The sequence below is a fragment of the Macrobrachium rosenbergii genome, chromosome 59, assembly GCF_040412425.1.
Source record: "Macrobrachium rosenbergii isolate ZJJX-2024 chromosome 59, ASM4041242v1, whole genome shotgun sequence".
Lineage (NCBI taxonomy): Eukaryota > Metazoa > Arthropoda > Malacostraca > Decapoda > Palaemonidae > Macrobrachium > Macrobrachium rosenbergii.
Genome location: NC_089799.1, coordinates 36,704,614 through 36,724,613, shown reverse-complemented (window position 1 = coordinate 36,724,613; position 20,000 = coordinate 36,704,614). Strand labels below are relative to the sequence as shown.

The window sequence follows — 20,000 nt, the reverse complement described above, 5'->3', positions numbered from 1 at the left end:
AGGGTAAAATTTTCATTCATACATTAAAAATTAAACGTTTTTGGGAAATCTCTCTCTCTCTCTCTCTCTCTCTCTCTCTCTCTCTCTCTCTCTCTCTCTCTCTTAGTCTAAAAATATTGCGTTTTTCATTTAATTTTTATAACATCTTTTTACACGAGTCTATGTTTCATAATTTGCATTCGGTTGCGTGATACAGGTGGTTAACTGTGAGCTTTTACTGTTTAATGAAGAAATGGTGAATTAAGCGCTTTACTTTTCATCATCAGCGTCATGTAAAGATATGAATCACACGTTCAACCTGAATCTATCAATCGAGCGTGCTGTCATACGCATGAATGGCAAAATTCTAATGGAATGCAGCGTTTGCATTGTGAATTGTTATAACCTGTGGCACAATCTCACATTACGCAAGAGTTCGTCCTTGATGTGCAACGTAACGATTGCATTCGCCGTAATCGTGCCATGTCTAATGTTTTTGCTAATGTATATCATGATGAAGGGTTGGCGGTTGTTTCATGGAATGTGGAAACATTTTTTCTGGCCTTGTTCTCTAAGTGTGCTCTATTTTTTTTTTATTTTGCCTTCGGTCATGCTGATTATTATAGTCACATGTTCGTTTCTCAGTGTACATTTTTAAGGTGTTTATCACTTTTACGGTCATCATCGCTTGGATTACGTTAATCGTATTTTCCTTGAGTATCCAATACCTCAACATGACACAAAATGGGTTATTCTTTCCCGTGAAGAGTCGCACAAAACTTTCACCAATATGAGTTGCTGATACCATTGTTCTAATGTTATATAGACTTTTAGTTAGAAAATTTTCTTTCATTAAGAGCTTAGAATGTAGTTGAGCTCTGATAATAGCATAATATGGCGGTGGTCTAAGGAGCCTTCATTTCATAACGATGGTGAGGATGTTGCTGATATTGATGGGTGCAAAAAATTATGACTGATTAACGGAATTACGTTATTATTGCTAATATAAAGATGAAATCACAGTATTTATGAAAAATTGCAAGAAGTTGGTTGCAATTATTCGGGCATCTTCCTCGAAAAAAAGCAGACTTGCTGTAATTAGACAGAGTGCAATGAAGAGAAAGAATTTTGTAACAGTTAATTACGGACCGGGGGAGACGTTATGCGAATCTGCCAGGCTAAAGATTTAACTTGTGTCTGATTCTCAAGAAAGGTTTTAGTTTCTATTTCAGAGATATTATGTCGATCATCTGTTGCGAAATGATTTTATTTATGTCCTTCAAAGTTTTGATATGACGCTGACTAATCTTATTGCGGTTAAGTTTTGTGACTGTTATTAAACTCTTCCTGTTCTATTGATTTTCAAGTGCTCGTCTGTGCGCTTTTTTAAATTACGCGAATAATGAATGATTAACTCTTTTATTTGTAACTAATTTTAAAACGCTCGTAATTCAATATTATTAATTGGCTAAAGCATTGGGACGTTTGTTTCCTTGCGCATGCCGAGGTCAGCCACTCTTACGAAATCGTTAGAACGAGTCCCAACATCCCGTGGCTCGTTCGTTTGCTGAGCGAGTAATTCATCAACGTTATTTTCACCGGTCTCTTTGTTATCTGCAATCCATCCCGTCAAGTGCTCTCTGTAGTGTGAAATGGCTTACCGTATCTTCTTGCAAGATCGCTCGGAGTAGTCTCGATCAAATTGCGTAAACGCTGGACTCATTGTGACTAGTCTCAGTCCCCGGAAACTATACTCGTATACTGTTAATACAAGTTAGCTCAGTCACACAAGATCATTTTAATTTTCGCTTGTTTTAAAGTTTGATTCTCTTCTGCTTAAAGTGGCATAATGAAGTGAGAAAATTAGATGACAGAGGGATCTGCATTTCTTGATTTCTCATGACCTAATGTTGATCTGCCATGAGTGCTTTCTTCTAGATCTTCAGTGCTGTTCATATTTGTAGTGCTGACTGTCTTGAGATGATAGCTTGATATTTGCTTTACAGTATAGTCGTCATTTCTGGTAAAGAAAAATTCATCGGTCTCTTCTTTCTCTCAATTTCATACACAACTTTATCACATTCGTATCAGTACTAATCAGCAATGAAGGGGAAAGCTGTCAGGAATGATTAACATTTATTTTACGCATGCCCCATGCCACCTGGACAGACCTTATTATGAAAATCTATTGGTTTTGCTTTTATTGGTTCTACATCCTCATTCGCTTACGCTAGTCCCAACTAGGCCGTGACGTACAGCCAGCGTAACTGTTTCCACGCTCAAGTCTTCTCCTGATGCAAGCAGAGACTCGCTGCAACAACAACAACAACAACAGCACCAGCAACGTCGATGAAATACGGAAGTTGTTCCTCCGAGTTAATTACGAGAGAGCAGCATGGAGTCAAGATGGGGGGGAAAACTGCAATTTTTAGAAGCGATTAGAGTCTCAGTCTGTAATCTTGAGAAAACTGTCGTCCGTCCGTCCGTCTTGGCCACTAGGCGGTGAAGGGAACTCCGAGAACTGCCAGTCCATTAATTGAAAGTGTTCCCACGCCCCCTGCACCTTCGTCGGCGTCCCTGGACGACAAGAGGCTTAGTATTGCCATCTCAGTGTAGTTGCGTGGTTGTGCGCCTCGATAGTTTTGTTTGTATTTTTACTGGGTGCCGTTGGGTCCATGCGAGATGCGGAAACAGCATTCTTTTCTGAGAGTCATGATTCAAGGAATATCGTTACGTCTTGTTCAAGAGAATTTGAGAACTTTTTGTCTCGCTGTAAAGCAATAACTGATAGACCTTGACAGTTTTTCTCTAACTGAATGTTCTTTTGTAACAGTATGCGCTAGATTTGTATGTCGTTCATCAGCTAGCTCCTCGTAATTGCCAATTCTGTACAATTTAAAAGTGCTGTGTGGATAATTGTTTTTATTAATTGCCTAACAAACTTTAATTGTTTTATTACTTGATTTGTAAGTTTCTTTTTTATCGGTGGATAGGAAGAAGGAGGGAAATGCCTGTCCTACTGTTGCAGCGTCTGTCAACTACTACTCACTGTACATGTGCTTAAGTATGCTCATGAAGGTGGACGGACAATCAGGGATCTTGTTTTTCTCTTTGGGATAGGTTTTACGAACACGACCAGTGACGTACAAAATCCAGTTTTTTTCCCTGCCTGATTTCACTGCACAGCAGATATTCAGTCGTGAAGGATGTCGGGTATTATGCATCAGACCTTGCTGTATCCTTAACTGGGATAGGCTAGCTTTTCTTTGGCATTTAAACTCGATTTGGAACTCAAACGCCTTCGAGGTGAAGTCTTTAACATATTTTCCTTATTTTCCGTGTTGAGTGACGTTCACACACACACGCACACACATATATATCTATATATATATGGATATACACATGTATACATATTTATATATACATAATACATATATATACGTATATATATGGATATACACATGTATACATATTTATATATACATAATACATATATATACGTATATATATACATATATATATATATATATATATATATATATATATATATATATATATATATACATATATATATATATATGTATACACTCATATATATAAATATATGTGTATATACAAACACACACACACACATATTATAGATATATTCTTGCACTAATTTCGTTCCTTATGCGAAAAATTTTTGTTAATTCCCGGGTAGCAACAATGGGACCAGTTCCTGCCCCTTTCGTTAAGATATCCTTTGGGAAAGGATTACTTGTCTGCTAAACACCTAATAGAAATCAACAGTCGTCGATTTGCCCATTGCTGAGTGCTACCTTACCATATCTGTTAGCAGAAACCTATCTTTCTATTCATGCAGCAGATTTCCCTCGTAGACTTCAGTGACAAAACAAGGATGATAAGATGACTGAAATAGGGATGTTGGAAACCATGCGCATACCGACTTGACATTCCCTTCTAAACCTTTGTCCACAAAGAGACGATCTGATGCCGGAATTTCCCTAGGTAGGCTTTACTCAAAACGCGGGCTCTAAAAAAAAAAAAAACCCGATCTCGTTTGCCTTGGACACGCCCGTTGCGGTGGGCATTCTTGGTATTTCCAGTCATGCAATCAAACAACGAAATGAACACCGAACAACCGCAGGGGATGTTTACCGGATGCAATATAGGATGTTCTCTCGGTCTGTCAGTATGTCCGTCTCTCTATAGATATGTATATGTATATATGTATGTATACACACATATATATATATATATATATATATATATATATATATATATATATATATATATATATATATATATATATATACACATGTATACACACACATGTACACACACATATATATATATATATATATACACATATATATATATATATATATATATATATATATATATATATATATATATATATATATATATATGTATTGTTTTTGGGTGGGGATTGTAAATTGTTGATCATTATTGTGTTACTTAATTTCATTATCTAAAGCTTATTGTGATATAGTACCGGGGGCAATGAAGAATCAAAGCCAAAAGATGGACTTGGCAGTAAATGAAGAATCAAATTTTGTGATGATTTATTGCCACTGTGAATTCTCGCATATCTTGTCAATGATGTTATTTGTCCATATTTATTTCTCAGAGTTAAAGCTGTTGACTGGAATGTAGTCAGTTACTGGAATGTAGTCAGTTATCTCTCTCTCTCTCTCTCTCTCTCTCTCTCTCTCTCTCTCCCTTTCTCTCACTTAATAGGAAAGAAAGACTGCCAATTCGTATCAGGCGTCGAATTCCGCAATTTTCAGGTTTGGATACACGAGTTTTTTTTTTTTCATGGATTGTATTGACCCAGCTGCTGTGCTTATTAACGTTTATCATACTAAAGTTCAGGAAGTCAAGAAAGACTACGAATGTCAAAAAGTGTGAGAATGATGTTGTGCGAATCTAGAGAGGAACATTTTCAGCGCATTTTCTCAAACATTCCCTCGTTACTTCACACTCACGCACGCACACACACACACACACACACAGATGGCACGTTCTAGACAAAACGCAACACCAAAACTTTACCATGGGACATTGTCGAGAAAACTTCCGTGACTTCGCTCTCCAAAAGCCACGCCCTCTCCACATCAGGCTTTCGCGTTCTGAGATAATATAAAATTCGTGAAGAAAACGCGTTAAGTCATTAGAGAGAGAGAGAGAGAGAGAGAGAGAGAGAGAGAGAGAGAGAGAGAGAGAGAGAGAAAGAGAAACACGATCTTGTTTCATGTGTAGTCATCTTAGGGGAAAAAGTAGATTCCCTTTAGTATGATACATTTAGCGTCTGGTACTGTTTCAGTCAGCTTGCAAATAGCATTAAAAAAGGTTACGCTAAAACATTAAAAAAATGCTGTTAAGAGTTACCGCTCAAAGTATTTTGTGAAAAGCGATAAAAAAAAGATGACAGTAGAATCGACGCAGGCAAATTGGATTTTTTTTTTCCTATTAAGAACTGCTGTTTTTTTTTCCTCCGTTCCAAGAGATGAATGATTCCAGTCGCTCTCTCTTTGTATTGAAATACAGTTGTAACATTTTATAACGTTATAGCTTTCGGATTTTCTTTTTCTCTTACACAACGGCCGACCGGTCTTTAAGCTTTTACGAGTGATTATTATCTGGTTGAGAGTGACTTTGCTTGCCGCCGAAATCAGTTGCCAAGGAATGCTTTTTCCGGAAAATATTTGGCCTCGTCTTTGGTTTATCGCGTTATATCTAACGTTCTGTAGATTTTCTTCTCACAATTATCAAAATACATTTCGTCCGCTCTTTTTAAAAAATCGATTTTTATCATTATTAAATATGTAGACGACGTGGAATTTTAGGCGGTGTTTTCAAAAACACAAATTTGTTTTGATAAGTTGTCAATTATTCTTTATATCTTGAAACTAAAAACGGTCTTTTTTATCTTTTCTGAAGGCCTGCAACAGAATTCTGCAGACCTCTCAGTCGTTTCAGCTGATGTATTTCGAATTTTGTAATTACAGGAAGCAAGCGGAAATTTGCACTTTGCAATTTTGCAATCACTCTGCAAATGGCAGTTGATCATTTATTGCCGTTAGGAACGGTCATCTGATACTTCTTGGAGAAGGGCTCTTCTGGTTAGTCACTGAGCGTGTCTGTGCTAAACTTTCCATTCTGCTTGGACGGATGTTAAGTAGTGAAGGTGTTAGTAGGAGACTTATTTTTTTTTTTTTCTCATTGCGAACGTGGTCATTGTACAGGCAAATTCAGATTGTTCAAAATTTTCACTTTGAACTCAGCGTTATTCAGAAATGGAATGTCGGAATAACCTGAATTCACGCGTGCATTCGATCACGTGCTGAGACGAAATATTGGGAAATGAATGACTGCTGTATCTAAATGCTCTGATTCTGAAACCTGACAAAACACTGAAATTCTGATATCGTCGAATACCGCCAGAGGTAAACAGTTAGCCTACGCGAAAAGTTTTCAATCTAAAAAATCACAGTTTGTATTCTGACCTCTTCTAGAGTTTCTGAAGTACATCATGTTACCCAAATACTCCGAAGGACGCATTTATCAGATGGAAATAATTTCTTAACTTGGTTAGTTATTTAATGCCAAGTTAGAAGATCAAATGAATATTTAAAGACATTCAGCTGTAACATAATTTTTTATGAAATTTCCCGCGCCGTATTATATTCTAATTAATGATGAATCAAATCATGGAAAGAAAAATTCCTAACATCGTTTGTCATCTGTAGCGGATAAGTTGGTTAACCTCCAGGGACTAGAATCAAACGGCGCACGCTGTGAATTTTGACGCAATCAGTGACGGATGTTCTTAAAAATTCACTTAAGAAAAAAACCATGTATCATGCAGTGAATAGAAGGCAGCGAAGTAATTTTGATTCAATTACCATCATTACGAAAAAGACCTTATTAGGAACATATTTTACTGCTTCGAAAGTTTTCCAAAAGACCTGTAACCTTAACTCGAAAAGTATATAGCAACTGAATTTCTAGCATTTATCTGTTTGTTATTTAGGTAGAAGGTGATAACAATTCACTCCCGAAAAAAATATTCATTTGTTTGTTTGTATGCTTCATAGGCTTTCGGTTTAGATGCGAAAATAAGTCGTAAAAAAGTCTAAGTGTTGCACCCATCTAAAAGAATAACAAACGTGTGTTAGGCACACGAACACAAAGAGGCGGGAGAAATATAGGCCTATCCGTTCTAAATCCATTACTGTATGATCTGTAACTGTTCTGCTTCGAAAGGTACTTTTCGATGCCGTGCCTTCCTTTTCCAAAGGGGCTCTCATAAAATGACATGGCGTAATTAGTTTGCGTTGTTGATCCGCTCTGAATAACATTCCGATATTTGTTAAATTTAGCATAACTTAGCTGATACGTTCCGCGTTTGAAAAGAAAGTTGCAAGTTGGGAGGCATACCTATTCAAGATTCAAGACTTTATATATATATATATATATATATATATATATATATATATATATATATATGAGTAAAATGGCACTGTTGGACTAAACTTTGAAGTTTATTTAATTCACAAATCTAGTTGTGATGAATGGAACTGAACAATGACAAGCTTTTGTTTTCTCTCCGAGATTTCTTAGGAGTGATGTGTTTGAAAGAACAAGCTAGAATTTAGTTTATTATGAGTATTATGTGATTTTGAAAAAAAAAATTCTAGTAAAAGTTTACTTTAAACTATTACTGAAAATTCTAGTTGAAAATATAATTTTTATAAGTTCTAAGTGTTCTAGAGACTTTTCTGACATTCGTTTAGTTAGCAAATGACCTAACCATCACACCTAACCTAACGTAACGTAGAGTACCATGACTTTACCTTAGTGCTTGATACTAGGTTGAAGACATTCCATGAACCTACCCTAATCTGAATGGTAACTATCAGTGGGATTAAGTTCCCTATATTTCACACGTTTTGTTTTCCACATTGCAAAAATCCTTCTTCGAATGGTAGGATATGCGGGTTTGGGTCATTTATTTATACAGGTATACATTTGGTAACGAAACTAATGTTAGAAACGTTCAAAGCACGAATTAAAACACGAGAAAATGCTTCTTTAATACTGGAATTCGGCGAGTACACGCGAGTGATAAAAAATATAATAGTTTACCATGAGTTAAGCTCGTTTTTTTTATATTCAAAAGTTCCCATTTTCTCTAGACAAGCCCGTCATTTGGTGGCTAACTATACTACTGTGAATTTGTACTTCGACCACTCCTGACCTTAGAACATTTTGTTAAATTTTCTGCCAGGCCATACATTAAACTGAATTTCATTGATAATTATCTGAATGAGTAAGCAGTTTTTCACCAAAGTATCTGACTGAAAGTCTTTATGGACCCAATAACATTACTGGACTTCGTTCTCATTCATCAGATTTTACGAGGTTTTAAGAAATGAGTGACGCTGTTGACATGACGATTTGAGACTGACCTATATAGCCTACATTCGGGTTGTGTCATGATCGAGTAAAAACTTCGAGTCATTAAGTGATTAGCATTGCAAATGAACAGAAAATGGAATAATGAGATAGCTCATCAAACATATTTTGATGAGTAAATCTGGAGTAAGGTCTCAGATTAACTGGCAATTCTGTACGTAATTTTAAAGTTGAGGTGTTTTTAGCTTATTTATTTTACGTTTGATTCCCTACCGGTGTTTTGTTCACTACCTTTCTGTGTGTTATCTCAGCATTTATTTTCAGATTTGAATTAGCTGCTATCACTTGAGTCTGTCTGAATGATATTCAGTTATTGGGGTGTGTGCAATGTATGTATGTATGTATGTATGTATATATATATATATATATATATATATATATATATATATATATATATATATATATATATATATATATATATACACACACACAAATGTACATTATGAATTTCCTAAAAAAATTGTTGGCGATATTACTGAATACTAACAACCAAACTAATTATGTACTGAAACAATTGGTTTATTTGTTTAGGTTTTTCCCAGTGGTTAGCCACAAGTGATATTCTTTTATGTTAGTTAAGATACCACTTAACTGTCATCAACCACAATTTCCCATCGAGAAAAGCTTTGGGATTAAAGTTCCCAATGATGGTCTCATATCAACTTGATAGTTTAAGGCAACACCTTCAACACGTTAATGAGTTTTGATACATTTTGATGAGTATGCTCCTTTATAAATAATTTGGCATAAGGTTTTCATATTTCGTAATTATTCCAAAGAAATGGAATACGTATTGGTAAATCTTGTGTGCGCGCGCCTCAACAAAACTTATGCTGTTCTGCGGTTAAGGTTTGTTTGTGGAGTATTCGGCGGCTGTAGATTGAATAAAAATCTTCAATGTCTTTTCTGATCAATCAGAATAGGCATTACTACATTTTATGACTTATCCTGATTTTTAAAAGGAAATGAAGGTCCGAAGTAAATCGGGGAACTATTCTCATTTGACACATGAATTGAGTATTCTCTTAGTTTTGAAAACAATCGATGTGATTCACTTTTGTTATTTTATGCGCAGTTGTCTACCTGAAATTACAAATGCAAGACAAAACCAAGTTATTCATTAGCAAAAAAATGATACAACTACATAAATGGAGGTAAAACTGGCTGCGATTTTCATCCTTAAGTTGACCTTTTGGTTTAGTTTACTGAAGTCTGCCATCTCGAAATACAGTAAGAGCTTTGGATACTGATGAGCCTTTGTCCGTTCGGAAGAACAGTTGATTAATTGATTTCATACTACAAACTGATGTCATAAGACTAATAATTTATCTGTAATGTGAATAGTTCTATATTTCTCGTATACTAACAATCTTAATATTCATGCATACCTAATATACTGGAAATACACAGAGCATTTCATAAAAATGTAATGGAAAATTTTTTTCCCATTATATTACCTTTGCACAGAGCAGGACGTCTCAAGTTTGGCTTTGCACAGAGCAGGACGTCTCAAGTTTGGCTTTGCACATAGCAGGACGTCTCAAGACTGGCTGGAAAATTTAAAAAACCTACATTCGCGGATTAAAAAAAAATGAAATTAGAGTTGACTCAAAAAGATGATGCACATTTTAGTCGTTCCTTCATAAGTGAAACATTTTGACGGCTGTTACTGTTATCAGAACATGACTGGGTACCTGCGTTCTGTGTGACTGCTTGTGTGCTGGCCCTCTGTTCTCGCTGGCTTCTGGAGAAGGCACTTTGTTTGAGTGTTTGTTTCCCTCTTGCATTTTAACCCGCGCAGTGACATTTCCATCTGGAATACGGATAGTTTATAAAGCACTTGAAATAGCCCGTACCTTTTATGGAAATTAGAGCTTCAACGGTAACTGCTTTTCTTTAGTTATGTTTTTGGGGTTAACAGATAGATATTCGCTGAATTTTAATGGAATAGAGCTTTTACTATTGAGAATATTCAGGCAGTAAAGAGAATGGTGTTTTTTCCGCAAATATATCGTTGACAGACAGGCTCAGAGCAAACCAAATGTATATGATTAACGCTGAGCAAACGAACATTTTGCGCCATTCGCAATACTTGCGACCGACTTCTTTTTATCTCGTTTTAATGGTCACTAGAACAAAAATTCCCCTTCTCCTTTCATGAATAAAAACTAGATGAGAGAGAGAGAGAGAGAGAGAGAGAGAGAGAGAGAGAGAGAGAGAGAGAGAGAGAGAGAGAGAGAGAGCAAGAATATATAATAAATTTAGAGACAATGAAGAAATTATATTCAGGAAAATTTACCTTTCGTCTTATATTTCTTTAAATTCCCGCGTTGAATAATCACATCCGCGTTTGTTGGGGTCAAGTAAAAAGCGGAACCCATATAAAGCAAGAATGTTTTGCTACGAGAAGAGAAGAAAGACGAAAAAAAAAAAAAAGTTGGTAAGCAAAAAGTTCAGTACTATCGCCCGGGGGTTGGCACTACGTGGGATTTCGAGTTGTTTTACCAGTGCACACGGAGAGAGAGAGAGAGAGAGAGAGAGAGAGAGAGAGAGAGAGAGAGAGCCGCTATTTTGAGGTCATTCATATCACATAATGGAAAAATATTTCCTTTTCTTTTCTTTCAGATAATTAGTATGCGAATTAACTCTGCACGTAAACAAACGGATCGAAAAAGAGTGAAATTTATGAAAACGATTTGAAAATGTCAAATGATAGTACCTCACGACGACATGATTGAGTGTTCAGTAAACAGAATCATTTACTTCACAGGGGCGTTAATATGTTTAAGATCACTCTACTGTTTGAGTAATTGAAGATATTTTTCTCTTTAGGAAGATTCATCTTTTTCTTCCACCAGAGAATTCTCGTTTTATGACTGATGTTCTGTTCTTTGTTGCGGAAAGGAAGTGAAAAACCGGAATTTTCTTCTGTTTGGGAAAAACTCTGTCGAAAAAGATGAAAAAATGCCTGAGCCATGCGTGACACGTATTTCATAAATTTTACCGTAACGGGGAAAAAGGCAGGTTTTTGCTGGGTTTCTTTGGTGATGGCCAGAAACTTTTACTTCATGGAACTATTTTAGCTTAAAATGCGCCGTAATCAAATGAAATCTTGAATTCCGTTAAGGTAATTAAACATATTTATAATTAAACGTATTTACTGGTCCAGGGAATTTTGAATGAAACTCGAATCTAGAAAACTAAAAGCCACCCAGAATGAGGGCGAGGAAGTCAAAGTTTACTCAAGTATTTGACAAAGAACATTGATTTATAGATATTTTTCAAGTCTTTCAAAATTTTACTTAAACGAAGGAAGACAACATTAGCAAATCTTTCAACCGTTCTGTGAATTCTTCGAGTCCCCTTTCTGGCAGAGGGATATATATATATATATATATATATATATATATATATATATATATATATATATATATATATATATATATATATATATATATATATATATATACACATATACATATTTACACACACACACGTATCCACTGACCTCTATCTCTCTCTTTGCCTTTCCGCCTTAAGATTGATGATTTTTGCCATTTGCCATTCAGTTTCCGTGGTGTAGAACTAATGCCCAATAAATTTAAGAATTTAAAAGAAAAGTTGAATGCAAACTAAAATCATAACTTGCAGTCCAAAGAATACTCTGAAAGACGCATTCTTCTTTTTTAATTGCAATGGAAGACTCCTATTTGAAAAACCTGAAAAGAATAAAGGAATAGGAACCGTTTACAATCGATCCGTCAGCTGATTACCACCTGCCTTGTCAGAGGTTCCATCATACCATTGTTTGTTAGAGTGAGCGCTTCTTGTTTGATGTGAGCAATGGTCACTCGGTGGTTGCCTACAGGGAAGGCATTTTAGCTCTTTACTGAGGCTGGCGATTACAACACCTGCCGTCCATGGAGATTACATGGTGCCTTTCAGGCGAATCAGCATAGGAGCAATGTTTGCTAAACGACCAAACTACAATTATTTTAAACTGCACGCGGTAATGATAAAGATATAAAGCATATTTTTTTGCATGTCTGTAAAGTTAAGTATATCTTAGTTTAACCAGACCACTGAGCTGATTAACAGCTCTCCTAGGGCTGGCCCGAAGGATTAGATTTATTTTTACGTGGCTAAGAACCAATTGGTTACCTATCAACGGGACCTACAGCTTATTGTGGAATCCGAACCACATTATAGCGAGAAATGAATTAGAAATTAATTTTGAAGCAGTTAACAATTAGATACATTGTAATTATCCATTACTCATTCGTCCATATTAATTAGTTGACCCACCTAATCATGCATCTCTTGTTTTCTTTATGCAAATCTTGATCTCTGAGTTGGGTACATCTCGTTTTGATCTCGATATGTTTTTTTTTAACGAAAGGAATGCGGGCCATTTTTTTTCTTGTGGTCTAACGTGCTTTCTATATGGGCATCATTGAAGAAGCAGTTGTTTAGAAAGTGCTATTTATGTCTACGTTCGTTTTTGCGATATTTTTTTCCGAAGCTGCTCCCTGACAAAAAATACACGGGCTTTATGTACTTGGAAAAAAAAAGTGAGAAATAGGAGAGAAAGCGGAAGACACCATTGTAAGTCAAAACATCTCCATTAATACTCTTCAGTTGCCATGATTTATTCCTGGGAATATTATCACGATTAATGTCGGGAAAACTAGAAATCCCAGGTAATTCTTAGAAAGCTTGCACTTTTGTATGAGCAGTTTAATCTTCTTTGCGTGCGAGTTCTTTAAAGAAAATAATCCGTTATCTCTTCGATGAGGGTAACGAATTTTTGTATAAAACTGTGCAAGTGCTATGTACAGTAGGTCAGCATAATTACTACGCTTAGAAATTTTGCATTTATCATATGAGGAATCGTAAAAACAGAGTTAAGAGCGTAGAATTGCAAAAACGAGTAATAAAAACGAGAAAAGGAAAAACCTGTTCTTAGTTCCATCGTCGCTTACTAATTAAGATTGTTGAATTTTCTCTCTCTCTCTCTCTCTCTCTCTCTCTCTCTCTCTCTCTCTCTCTCTCTCTCTCTCTCCTAACGTGTAAGATAATGTTTCCTCCACAAAACTCGTAAATAAATGTGTACACCCAGATATATATATATATATATATATATATATATATATATATATATATATATATATATATATACAGTATATTATAATATATATATATATATATATATATATATATATATACTGTATATATACAGTATATTATAATATATATATATATATATATATATATATATATATATATATATATATATATATATATATATATATATATATATATATATATATATATATATATATATATATATATATATATATATATATATATATATATATATATATAAGCAGTCTTAGTAACTTTTAGAAATAAACAAACTCACTGATACACACACGCATATATACTGTATATAGACAGATAGATAGATACATAGATAGATAGATAGATAGATAGATAGATAGATAGACGATAAATGGCTCTAATAAAAAAAATGAGGTTGACAGACAAAAACAAAACAAGTCATGGCACCTTTATCCTTCAGTTACTGATTCAAGGATGAGACTCATGTTCGGAAATCTTCCGTAACATTAAACGCTCGATATGCCTTTCACGGACGACTCTGCGCTATTCATCTAAACCTTGAAATGTTTTCTTTTTTTTTTTGCGTTCGTGAGACTCTTTTAGTTTTTATATATATATATATATATATATATATATATATATATATATATATATATATATATATATATATATGTGTGTGTGTGTGTGTGTGCGTATGTATATATGCATATATTTATATGTACATATACATACATACACACATGTATCATGTATATATATGTATATATATATATTTCTATCTATCTATATACTACTGTACAGTATATATGTATGTATATACAGTGTATATATTCATATTCTTATTTATATATATATATATATATATATATATATATATATACATACTGTATATATACATATATGTATGCACACAAGAGAATCCAAATTCTTTCATGATGAAATATACCTCCAGAAGATATAGACTAGGACCTGAAATACTGGTCTGAGCGTTAATCTTTATCATAGTGTGATGACTATAATCTCGCAGCCAAATGAAACGGGGCCAAACTGTATTCGCTGGCCCACTGCCGGGTAAGCACGTAATCGCAGGCTCTTTTTCACAAAAAAGATCGGATTTTGTATCGGGTAAACCATTTAAAGTAAATACTTTCTCTTTACGATGACACTGTACGTCATTTTACGTGGAACACATCATGTCTTGATCTGCTTAGTAATCGGACGGATCACCGCCCAGTCTAGCGTTGCAGTTTTTTTTTTTTTATGGCGCAAATCTAGTTCAACTTTTACTGGCGTAAGTTTTTTCGTATCCCTGTCCATTTAGAAGTTTCTAGTTTTTCCACTGTTTTTTTTTTCTTACTTCTAGTGAGATACCGGATTATGCTATGTCGTTCGTCAGTGGGATGTTATCTAAACAGCAGGTATTACTCTCAAAAATATTTTGTGATCGTTCTTGCCCTCCGAATAAAATCAGGTGGTATCTATTAATGAATTGTGTAAAATTATTAAAAATTGACTTGGATACAACTGGAGTAGGTTCTTTTTTTATAAAAGGAATTAAGAAATTATGATAATGCCTTCGAGAATATGACCCTTTTAATTGTTTATCGTATTGACTGTAAATTTAATTGTTACTACGGTAGCTGATAAAACTCCACCCCATAATTTTATTCTATCATACATACACATATGTATGTATATATATATGTATATATATGTATATATATGTATATATATATACATATACGTATACTTATTATACATCATCCTCAAATTCCACTGATGAAGGATATTCCCATTGAAGTTCATCGACGGAAAGATTGAAAGTATTTCGGCAGATTCTTTCCGAAGAGTTTTGGAAAAATGACCTAACTAGAAGCTTTACTGCAGATTTTAAGTATGTAATCCAAAGTTTTTGTCTCCTACGCTTGTTGAACTGGAGTATGATTTTGGACGTTTAAGAAAGCTGGTTCTTTAACCTTGCGTCTTGGTACATTTCCGCCTCTTTTAAAGGCGTCAGTTTATAGCTTCAAGCAGGTACTAGTTTCACCTCCCAAAATCCTAAGTCCGTCCTTTGAGGAATGTGCAGTAGTTGGAGGAAATATTTTCTCTCTCCCTTTCCCTCTCACACGCGCGCACACACACACAACTGAAATAAAAACAAAGAACTGGTCAACTTTTGGAGATACCAAGCATGCAAACTCCGTAATCAGAAAGCAGGAAAACCTCAGGCATAGGATAATAAAAACAACAACTTGTTTTGCCAAATGGTGGTGAGAACGTAAATGCATGATTCGTAGTCTTTCCTCGATTTGACCAACGAGGAAAAAAACAACGTAAAAGCGATATCCGAAAGTGGAAAATCTTTGGTGACTGGAAAGCTACGTTCCAAATCATCCACTCGGCGGACAAGTCCAAGTAAAACTTGCTTATCCCTTTCAAACGGGAGAAAATGTATTATGAAATCTTGTAGTACGGGATGGAGATGCAAGCAGAAACAAGGTGTAAGTAGCCACTCGAATTGGAAAGACTCCTATGAGGTCAGTGTTTGAGGACGCAAGCTGGGCGAGGCGATAGAGAGTCTGGCTGTTTTTTGTTTAGAAAGTTGTCTTACTGGTGTGGTGCTTTTAGAATGAGGGTGGTAGCGAAGTGGTCACCCCTACCGGGTGCTGAAGCTGGGAACAACTGATGCTCCTTCATTTTTCTTTTCAATTTATCTTTATACATTCGTGGTATATATTTCATTAGCTTTGGTAGTTGCTGTTTCAGAAACTGTTAACCTGTCAATTAAAAAAATTACTTGTTTTCTAAAGCTTGCTTGATATATCTCTGTTTTTCTGTTACCAGAGGTTCACACTGCGATGAAAACGTTTCCCTCGGGGGATTTTAGCATTTCATTTGCACTGCAATGATTATTTGTAAGTTACAAGAGCTCATGATTTTGATATGGTGCTGAATTGTTAAGGCAATCGCTACTCTTATCCTTCCTCCCTTTCACTTTGCTAATGGGGTAAACTATTGTGCAACATCAAAGTCCCCAGTATTCTGAGCCCCTGCTCCTTCTTACATTTTATGCTGACCAGAGTGGCTTATTTTTTGTTTACATCTAAAGTTTACTTTAGATGTGAATACATATTAGCACAGAACATCTATTGACTGTGAAATGCTCAAAGTAGCATGAGTCTTAAAATGGAGAAACAAAACCACAGTTACGTAACTGTGCAAATATATTTAAAAATAAAACTCTACAGAGAGCTTTCGACAATCTGCACGATTCCCCTTTTAAAGGAGAATCGTACTGATTCTCGAAAGCGCTGTTTTATTCATAACACATTTGTACACTTACATAATTGTGGACTTGTTTCTCCAGAACCTCCGTTGTCAGAATTCAGTTCACTCGATTCCTAGATCCTCGAGGGTTAGACGCAGACACTGAACCGAATTCTAGCTAATGACATCAAGGAAATTCTACAAACGTGAATGAATTTTCCTCTTTGTTCTCATAATATCTCCTTCGGTTTCTAAGACGGCCTGTTTCGTGGTTGCTATTATCTATTCGGTTGGTATGTTCATCGAGGGAATTTTATTCTAACTTTGAAAGTTTTTTTATTATATTTCTTGAACCGGACAGTTTCCGGGATTGATTTTTTTTTTTCCGTAGGCTTCCAGTCAACTAACTTTTCTGCGGAATACCTCTGAGTGGTTTTTAATTCCAGGATGCCTAGCACGGCCCTTCTCTAACGGAAATTCCGAGAAAGCAAACAGGCTTTGGCTGTGCAACTTACCCCTTTGAATAGGGAATCTAGAAGCTTTCGCTGATGAGTGAAAGCTAAAAAAAGTGCGACTCTCACTCTCTCCCATTCTTTTTCCTTTTATTGTATCCCTCGGGGCTGCTGATCAAAAAAGATCTCGATGACAATTAAGACTGGCTTCACGTCTCCCTCCCTTCCCCTGGCGGTGGTCTGGGAACGAATATCGTTTCAGATGACAATCAAAAGAGGCTGTCGAGATCGATTCGATCAGATAGTCTTACCTTGGAGCTTGTCACTGAATGCTTGCAAGAGAGTGGAATGTCCATCGTTGTATGTTTTTTTGATTTTCTTGCAAGTTTTTTTCTTGTATTATCTGATAATTTTCCTTTTGAACTTTCCCCACCCCATATCCCATATGACCTAAAGTTTCAAACCATTATGAATAAAAAAAAAAACTGTTAAAGGTAAGGGAAAATTAATCAAAACACCAGCGAATAGTCTTTTCGATTACCGAAACTGGTAGCCATGAAATTGCGGTAATGTACATTTGGCACGTAGCAATATTCACAGCACAGGAAAAAGCGAGATTCCAAAATTTAACCAGAGACGATTATTTTCTTATGAAAATAATGAACAATGCTTGCAATCATTAGAATGATAAAATCATTGTTGTTTATAATTCTGTGAGCCGCAGATGGTGTCTCATATCATCCAAATATCAACAGAGTAAACTGATGGCTGAAATTCCGAATCATTTTTCATGAATTGCTAACAATATCTTTATCCGCCCTTAGTCCATACTCAGTACCCCAAGGTTCTCTCAACTCTCCCGAATGATCTTACGAACGATTATACACTGAATCACTGAACAACTTATTTTGTGTATTTAATGCACCCTTAGTCCATACTCAGTCCATCAACTCTCCCGAGTGATCTTACGAACGATTATACACTGAATCACTGAACAACTTATTTTGTGTATTTAATGCACCCTTAGTCCATACTCAGTACCCCAAGGTTCTCTCAACTCTCCCGAGTGATCTTACGAACGATTATACACTGAATCACTGAACAACTTATTTTGTGCATTTATTTCCATTCTAAACCATGACGTGATGAAATGCATTTGCGTGTATTTTTTAAGAAAATGTGATAGCCTCTCTCTTCTCGGCACTTGCTGAAAATCACAGGTTTTTTGCTCGCTATGGTTGATTTTCCTCTGGATGCAGCTTTTCCTCATAAGTCATACTTTCCTTTAATTTTCTGCATCACGAAGCAGGTTCTCCCAACCTGTTTGTCCCTTCGTTGATTGCGAGATAAACGGATTTAACTACCTTCCTATCAGACGAGAGAGAGAGAGAGAGAGAGAGAGAGAGAGAGAGAGAGAGAGAGAGAGAGAGGGAGAATTTTATTAACCGGTTTTAACGCATCAAAGGATTCAATTGGCGAGTAACAAATCCAAGGTAAGAATTTATCAAAATGAACTCAGCATAAGGAAATGTTTAAGATCAACTGAACAGAAAGCAACATAAATAAAAGATAACTTACCAAGATAAACATGGGAAGGGTAAGAAGAAGAAGAAATAAAAGCGGGAGTGGGATAAGTAAGATAACCAATTTCCTCTTAAAGGAGGTATATAATGTAACGGGTTTCTTGACCATGAAGTCGTGCACGAATGGAAATCTTTATGACCAGGGTTGCTTCCCACCCCACCTACTCCTGCCCAGCCCTCGGTTCCTTTCCGCCCGCCCCGCCCCCCATGAATTTAGCCTTCATTGTACGACTCTCTTAATCAAACCCTTAGATTTTGCAAGCCGTGGAAGGACTTCGATGACGTTGTATTCAGGCATTCATATCTCTCTCTCTCTCTCTCTCTCTCTCTCTCTCTCTCTCTCTCTCTCTCTCTCTCTCTCTCTCTCCGTTATTAACGCTGAATAATATATATAAAACGCATACACACACATATATGTATATACATATATGAAAATACAGGTATATATATATATATTTACTGTACATACAAAAATCTATCTATCTATATATATACATGCATACATATATACACATATATATACATATATACATACACACACACACACACATATATATATATATATATATATATATATATATATATATATATATATATATATATATATATATTATTTATATATATACCTGAATGCAGTCACATCAACAAGCAGAACTTTTATGATCGCCTCTATCAGTCTTATTCTCTTTTGAAAGCGGTTGTCTTTTTAGACTTTCCAGAATTCCCTCTCGAAGATGGAGAGCGCATAATTTTGAACAAGTGAAGGATTTATGTCTCTTTCCACTCGTTATCAGAGAGCTCGTGCAACTTTAATAAACCTGATTGTAATATTAAATTAGAGGACCTGTTAGATAACAGGAGTCTATGCCAATCGTTCTCTCCTGCGTCTGCTTTCGCCCCTTATTTGAAATTCATTAAAAAAAAAAAGGCTTTTTATTTATTAGCCTTGTCTTTCATTTACATCTTACTTTGTCTTTGTGCATTAAATATTTGGTGAGTTTATCGTGAGCGGCTGATATCAGTCAATACCTTTCGGTGGGTTCCATGTATATTCCTGGTCAAAAATACGAGTTGCAAGTTTCTCCGAGGTTTTCCC

At 35.5% G+C, this 20,000-nt stretch overlaps 1 protein-coding gene across 1 annotated transcript in view; it reads left to right on the top strand.

The window, feature by feature from the left end:
* The first annotated feature begins 2,579 nt into the window (after positions 1-2,579).
* LOC136837699 (uncharacterized) overlaps positions 2,580-20,000 on the top strand; it is a 35,425-nt gene continuing 18,004 nt past the window's right edge. The window contains exon 1 of the mRNA XM_067102600.1: positions 2,580-2,623. The gene's annotated coding sequence lies outside the window, so the exon portion shown is untranslated. The remainder of the gene's footprint in view (positions 2,624-20,000) is intronic.